An 8,170-nucleotide genomic window follows, 5' to 3' on the forward strand; every position below is an offset into this window, starting at 1 on the left:
AGACATGAGGGTAAAACTGAAGACGAGCTCCATGTAAACCTATAGAAATCCTAAATATCCTGAAGCGAAGGGAAAATTCCGTTTTTTTTTTGTTTGTTCTGTTATGTTACACATTTGTATAAATAGTAACCGGACGTTAACCTGAAGGGCGTCAGAGGACAAAAACACAATGAGAAACCCGTCTGACTGCAGCACTGGAAGCCCCTCCCCTAACACCTCAGGACGCAGGCGGATGATGGGAGTGATTGTACTTACTGCCACATCTGCCTCCAGAATAGATTCTCCCACCAACCCCCGGAGATATTTATATACAGAGGATTCAATTACCGGCAGAACAGTAAATATTATGGAATAAAAATAACAAACAACAAAGTTTACAATGTGGCAAATAAAAGTACAGTGGTCCCTCAACATACGATGGGAATCCGCTCCAAATGGACCATCGTTTGTTGAAACCATCATATGTTGAGGGATCTGTGCAATGTAAAGTATAGGACAGTGGTCTACAACCTGCGGACCTCCAGATGTTGCAAAACTACAACACCCAGCATGCCCGGACAGCCAACGGCTGTCCGGGTATGCTGGGTGTTGTAGTTTTGCAACATCTGGAGGTCCACAGGTTGAAGACCACTGGTATTGGAGGTTATACTCACCTGTCCCCGCCGCTCTGGACCGTCACCGCTCGTCACCGCTGCCCTGGATGTCGCCCTCCATCGCTGTCGCCGCGTCCCCGGGGTGTCCCCGATGCTCCGGCAAGGCCTCTGCTTCCCAGTCATCCTCTCTCTCTGTCGCCGCCATCACGTCGTTACGCACGCGGCTCCTATTGGATGACGGGACGGCGTGCGAAGCGACGTGCTGACGATGATGGAGAGCGCCGACGATGCAGGGGATCCCGAAGAGGACGCGCCGGAGCACCGAGGACAGGTAAGTGATCGTCAGCGGACCACACGGGGCACCGTAAATGGCTATCCGGGGGCAGCTGAAGCAGTCTGCGCTGCAGGATAGCCGTTTATGCGATGGCCCCGACATACAAAAGCATCGTATGTTGAAATGATCGTATGTCGGGGCCATCGTAGGTCGGGGGGTCATTGTATCCAACGCCCACAGGATAATATGAGGGGCAGCACTGCATTCTCAAGTGGTCTCCAAACTGTGGACCTCCAGCTGGTGCAAAACGACAACTCCCAGCATGCTTAGACAGTTGTAGTTTTGCCACAGCTTGATGTCCACAGTTTAGAGATCAGCAGTGTTTACCAACCAGTGTGCCTCCAGCTGTTGCAAAACTACAAATCCCAGCATTGACCATCAGTTGGTACAAATCTACATATCCAAGCGTGGACCTCCAACTGGTGCAAAACTGCAACTCCCAGCATGTACCTGGGTGCCTCCAGCTGTTGCCAAACTACAAGTCCCAGTATGCTGGGGGTTGTAGTTGGCCAACAGATGGAGTTCCATATTCGTGGAGACCACTTAGCCTATAGCGGTGCTTGCCAACCAGGGTGCCTCCAGCTGTTGCAAAACTACAACTCCCAGCATGGACCTCGAGATATTACATTGCTCCAAAAAATAAAGTGAACTCTAAGATAACACATCCTAGATCTGAATGAACTAATCGTATGAAATCCTTTCCTCTTTACATAGTTGAATGTGATAACAAAATCACACAAAAATTATCAATGGAAATCAAATGTATCAACCCCTGGAGGTCTGGATATGGGGTCACACTCAAAATCACAGTGGAAAACCCCACTACAGGCCGATCCAACTTTATGTAATGTCCTTAAAGGGGTACTCCAGTGAAAACCTTTTTTCTTTTAAATCAACTGGTGGCAGAAAGTTAAACATATTTGTAAATTACTTCTATTAAAAAATCTTAATCCTTCCTGCACTTATTAGCTGCTGAATAATACAGAGGAAATTCTTTTCTTTTTGGAATGCTCTCTGATGACATCACGACCACAGTTCTCTCTGCTGACGTTATTATAATAATATTAATGCTTTATTTATTGTTGTCCTTAGTGGGATTTGAACCCAAGTCCCCAGCACTGCAAGGCAGCAGTGCTAACCACTGAGCCACCATGCTGCCCTTAGCATGCATCTGCTATGCATGGTTGCTAAAATGGACAGAGATGTCAGCAGAGAGCACTGTGCTCGTGATGTCATCAGTGTTCCAAAAAGAAAGGAATTTCCTCTGTAGCATTCAGCAGCTAATAAGTACTGGAAGGATTAAGATTTTTTAATAGAAGTAATTTACAAATATGTTTAACTTTCTGCCACCAGTTGATTTAAAAGAAAAAAGGTTTTCACCGGAGTACCACTTTAATACAAGTCCCAATGAGGCTCAGTAGTGTGTGTGGCCTCCACGTGCCCGTATGACCTCCCTACAACGCCTGGGCATGCTCCTGATGAGGTGGAGGATGGTCTCCTGAGGGATGTCCTCCCAGACCTGGACTAAAGCATCCGCCAACTCCTGGACAGTCTGTGGTGGATGGAGCGAGACGTCCCAGATGTGCTCAATCGGATTCAGGGGAACGGGCCAGCCAGTCCATAGCATCAATGCCTTCCTCTTGTAGGAACTGCTGACACACTCCAGCCACATGAGGTCTAGCATTGTCTTGTATTAGGAGGAACCCAGGGCCAACCGCACCAGCATATGGTCTCACAAGGGGTCTGAGGGTCTCATCTCGGTACCTAATGGCAGTCAGGCTACCTCTGGCAAGCACATGGAGGGCTGTGCGGCCCCCCAAAGAAATGCCACCCACACCATTACTGACCCACCGCCAAACCGGTCATTCTGGAGGATGTTGCAAGCAGCAGAACGTTCTCCACAGCGTCTCCAGACTCTGTCACATCTGTCACATGTGCTCAGTGTGAACCTGCTTTCATCTGTGAAGAGCACAGGGCGCCAGTGGTGAATTTGCCAATCTTGGTGTTCTCTGGCAAATGCCAAACGTCCTGCACGGTGTTGGGCTGTAAGCACAACCCCCACCTGTGGACGTCGGGCCCTCATACCACCCTCATGGAGTCTGTTTCTGACCCTTGTGTGGACACATGCACATTTATAACCTGCTGGAGGTCATTTTGCAGGGCTCTGGCAGTGCTCCTCCTGCTCCTCCTTGTACAAAGGCGGAGGTAGCGGTCCTGCTGCTGGTTTTTTTCCCTCCTATGGCCTCCTCCACGTCTCCTGATGTACTGGCCTGTCTCCTGGTAGCGCCTCCATGCTCTGGACACTACGCTGACAGACACAGCAAACCTTCTTGCCACAGCTCGCATTGATGTGCCATCCTGGATGAGCTGCACTACCGGAGCCACTTGTGTGGGTTGTAGACTCCGTCTCATGCTACCACTAGAGTGAAAGCACCACCAGCATTCAAAAGTGACCAAAACATCAGCCAGGAAGCATAGGAACTGAGAAGTGGTTTGTGGTCACCACCTGCAGAACCACTCCTTTATTGGGGGTGTCTTGCTAATTGCCTATAATTTCCACGTGTTGTCTGTTCCATGTGAAATTGATTGTCAATCAGTGTTCTTCCTGAGTGGACAGTGGGATCTCACACAAGTGTCAGGGACTTGGAGTTACATTGTGTTGGTTAAGTGTTACCTTTATTTTTTTGAACAGTGTACAAAACTACAACCCTCAGCATGGACTTCCAGCAGTTACAAAACTACAACTCCCAGCATGCCCAGAAAGCCTTTAGCTGTCCGGGCATGCTGGGAGTTGTAGTTTTGCCACCGCTGGAGGCACCGTGGTTGGTAAACACTGACTTACCCAATAGAGTTTGGCAACCAGGGTTCCTCCAGCTGTTGCAAAACTACAACTCCCAGCATGGACCTCCACATGTTGCAAAACTACAACTCCCAGCGTGGACCTCCAGATGTTGCAACACTACAACTCCCAGCGTGGACCTCCAGATGTTGCAAACTACAACACCCAGCATTGACCTCCAGATGATGCAACACTACAACACCCAGCACGGACCTCCAGACGTTGCAAACTACAACACCCAGCATGGACCTCCAGATGTTGCAACACTACAACACCCAGCATGGCCAGAACACTGAGCGTTGCAGTTTTGCAATAGCTGGAGGTCCACAGCTTGAAGACAATTTATCACAGTGCTTCCCAAACAGGGAGCCTCCGGCTGTTGCAGAACTACAACACCCAGCATGCCAGGACAGCCAACGGCTGTCCGGGCATGCTGGGAGTTGTAGTTCTGCACCAGCTGGAGGTTTACAATTTGCAGACCACTGCTCTATAGGCTTCCCAGTTACATTATCACATACAAAGTGACAGATCAGGGGGGCTGCAGAAGTTGCCCCTTTGCCCCCATGTATTAGGGGGGGGGCTGCAGAAGTTGCCCCTTTGCCCCCATGTATTAGGGGGGGGGGGGGGTCTGCAGAAGTTGCCCCTTTGCCCCCATGTATTAGGGGGGGGGGCTGCAGAAGTTGCCCCTTTGCCCCCATGTATTGGGGTGGGGGGCTGCAGAAGTTGCCCCTTTGCCCCCATGTATTAGGGGGGGGGCTGCAGAAGTTGCCCCTTTGCCCCCATGTATTGGGGTGGGGGGGCTGCAGAAGTTGCCCCTTTGCCCCCATGTATTAGGGGGGGGGCTGCAGAAGTTGCCCCTTTGCCCCCATGTATTAGGGGGGGGGGGGGGCTGCAGAAGTTGCCCCTTTGCCCCCATGTATTGGGGTGGGGGGCTGCAGAAGTTGCCCCTTTGCCCCCATGTATTAGGGGGGGGCTGCAGAAGTTGCCCCTTTGCCCCCATGTATTGGGGTGGCTGCAGAAGTTGCCTCTTTGCCCCCATGTATTGGGGTGGGGGGGCTGCAGAAGTTGCCCCTTTGCCCCCATGTATTAGGGGGGGTCCCTGCTGATGGATGATGCCTGCACCACATACCCCCACAATCCCCCCTAATGTCTCCGATCCCTGAGCCCCCATAATGACAGCAGAGGGTCTCACCTGGGCACGGGCTGGCATGGTCGGGCTCCGCCGCTGTCTGGCCGCACGTTTAGCTCCGGGAGCTGCTGGGGAAGCATCGGCAGGAGGCGGCCGCCAAGTCTCGCGAGATGTGGACGGAGCCCCGGCGGCTTCTCGCAGGGTTTTGCTGCTACATTCCCAGCATAGTTACTATGTGACAGCAGGGGCCCCTGAGCTCCGCCCGCCGGGGCCCTCACCTAGGTCTTATCATAAATAATGCTACACAGAGCATCACAGCATGAGAAACTGCCGTAAAGTGATATGGTGGTCTCCAACTGGTGATGAACTACAACTCCCAGCATAGCTCCAATGTGACAGCCGGGGCCCCTGAGCTCCGCCCGCGGGGCCCTCACCTAGGTCTTATCATAAATAATGCTACACAGAGCATCACAGCATGAGAACTGCCGTAAAGTGATATGGTGGTCTCCAACTGGTGATGAACTACAACTCCCAGCATAGCTCCAATGTGACAGCCGGGGCCCCTGAGCTCCGCCCGCCGGGGCCCTCACCTAGGTCTTATCATAAATAATGCTATATACAGAAAATCATCACAGCATAAGAACTGCCGTAAAGTGATATGGTGGTGTCCAACTGCTGATGAACTACAACTCCCAGCATAGCTCCAATGTGACAGCAGGGGCCCCTAAACTCCGCCCGCCGGGGCCCTCACCTAGGTCTTATCATAAATAATGCTACACAGGGAAAATCATCACAGCATAAGAACTGCCGTAAAGTGATATGGTGGTGTCCAACTGGTGATGAACTACAACTCCCAGCATAGCTCCAATGTGACAGCCGGGGCCCCTGAGCTCCGCTAATGCTGTGTTACTCAATCTGTTGCTCTCCAGCAGTTGCAGAACTACAACTCCCATCATGCCCTGACAGCCAACAACATGGTCTAATGTGGTGTTCCCCGACATATGGTTCTCCAGCTGCCTGAAAGCCAATGACATAGTCTGAGGCAGTGCTCCCCAACTTGTGGATCTTCAGTCGCTGAAGTACTACAACTCTAAGCATCCACCTGGCAGCCAACTGCATGCTCTAATACGGTGATCACCAATCTGTGGTTTTCCAGCTGTTGCAAAACTACAACTCCCAGCATGCCCTTAGAGCTAAAATGTGGTCTAATGCTGTGTTACTCAATCTGTTGCTCTCCAGCAGTTGCAGAACTACAACTCCCAGCATGCCCTGACAGCCAACAGCGAGGTCTAATGCAGTGTTCCCCAACTCTCCATCCGGCTCTCCATTTTGCAGCATAACTACAACTCACAGCATGCCCAGGCAGTCAATGGATGTCCGGTATACTGGGAGTTGTAGTTCTGAAGCAGGTTAAACCACCAAAATAGGGGGGGGGGGGGGAATTTACACATACCCATCCCTAAATGTGTGCTGCCCTGGTGCCCCCCCCACCGATGATGTCACATGGTAGACAGGTAGTCCCCCCCCCCCCCCCCCCCCCACACACACTAGGTATATAGTGACCGCTCCAGGCTTCATGCAGCGCTTCAAGGGTTAATATTTCACCACTTTCTAGAATTAGACCCTGGTAACGTGGTCATGTGATGTCAGGCGCAAAAGGTCAACGCCAATGAAGTGGCACAAAGGGGGCGGATGTATTAATAGTGTCATAAGCCTCGCCGGCTGGGACCGGAGGCGCCAAACTCATTACAGTCTTCAGTCACTTTTGCCGCACCTGCCGCACTCATCACTTTACGCCATTTTTTCTTTTGTTGAATTTGACACGTTTAAAGCAACGCAACTTTTTATCCCTACAACGAAAAAGTGTCTATAAGAAGAAATGCGGCGCACGGAATGTATGTCTAATATTTAATCTTGGCATTCAGATCGCAAGCAGCTGTCCCTCCTGAGCATTAATGTGTTCTGGATAGAGGGAGGGGTAAGCCGCCGCCAGACGCCTCTGGCATCTCTCCGAGAACATGAGCATAAGAAGTGTTGAAGTAAATCTGCAGCACCTGCTGTATTCATTCCCTGTCTGCTCCTCTGCCTGAGGCATTATTCAGCACAAGGGCCGCATGCTGTAACCACACTTTTTCCTTCCCAAATATTATAATAAAGATATAAACGTATATGTATAGGACAGGTAGCGACACGTAGCGACATCACTCAGTGGCGGAGCTTGAGCTCAGAAACCAGATCCATTCATACCTCTTGAGGCCGCAGAAGATGATGCGTCATCTCGGGAGAGAGGGAAGAGCTGGGAGCTGCTGAGACAACACCACATTAACAATCAGAGGACTACACAACTTTCTGTCAGGAGAGAGGGAGGAGATAGGAACTGCTGGGACAACACCACACTAACAATGAGAAGACTACACAACTTTCTGTCAGGAGAGAGGGAGGAGATGGGGAACTGCTGGGACAACACCACACTAACAATGAGAGAACTACACAACTTTTTGTCAGGAGAGAGGGAGGAGATGGGGAACTGTTGGGACAACACCACACTAACAATGAGAAGACTACACAACTGTCAGTACAATGTGTGATAACATTATATTAGTTAGTTATATATCTTTGGGTGATAGTTCTACTTTGCTACATTTGCCATGAATGACGTCTTTGGCTAAAGTTTGGCGTCCAGGAGCGACATTCACGATTTTGAGGAAGAGAGAGGAGACGTCCTGCGGCTACTATTGTATCCTGTCCAATACATATAAGCCACCATCCTAAGGTATTTAAAGGGGTACTCCACTGGAAAAATCTTCTTTTAAATCAACTGGTGACAGAAAGTTAAACAGATTTGTAAATTACTTCTATTAAAAAATCCCAATCCTTCCAGTACTTATCAGCTGCTGTATAATACATAGGAAGTTCTTTTCTTTTTGAATTTCCTTTCTGCCTGACCACAGTGCTCTCTGCTGACACCTCTGTCCATGTCAGGAACTGTCCAGAGCAGGAGCAAATTCCCATTGTAAACCTCTCCTGCTCTGGACAGTTTCTTATGTGGACAGAGGTGGCAGCAGAGAGCACTGTGGTCAGACAGAAAGGTAATTAAAAAAAGAAACGAACTTCCTGTATATTATACAGCAGCTGATAAGTACTGGAGGGATTGGGATGTTTTAATAGAAGTAATTTACAAATCTGTTTAACTTTCTGACTCCAGTTGATTTAAAAGAAAATGTTTTCCAGTGGAGTACCCCTTTAATCTAAACTTTCTTAGACCCCCGTTTTAA

General features: G+C 49.9%; 1 protein-coding gene across 1 annotated transcript in view; it reads right to left on the reverse strand.

The window, feature by feature from the left end:
- The window catches only part of DIPK1A (divergent protein kinase domain 1A), a 186,694-nt gene extending 181,552 nt beyond the window's left edge, over window positions 1-5,142 (reverse strand). The window contains 1 exon segment of the mRNA XM_056523143.1: window positions 4,959-5,142. The gene's annotated coding sequence lies outside the window, so the exon portion shown is untranslated.
- Window positions 5,143-8,170: the final 3,028 nt, after the last annotated feature.

The sequence above is a fragment of the Hyla sarda genome, chromosome 6 (genome assembly GCF_029499605.1).
Source record: "Hyla sarda isolate aHylSar1 chromosome 6, aHylSar1.hap1, whole genome shotgun sequence".
NCBI lineage: Eukaryota > Metazoa > Chordata > Amphibia > Anura > Hylidae > Hyla > Hyla sarda.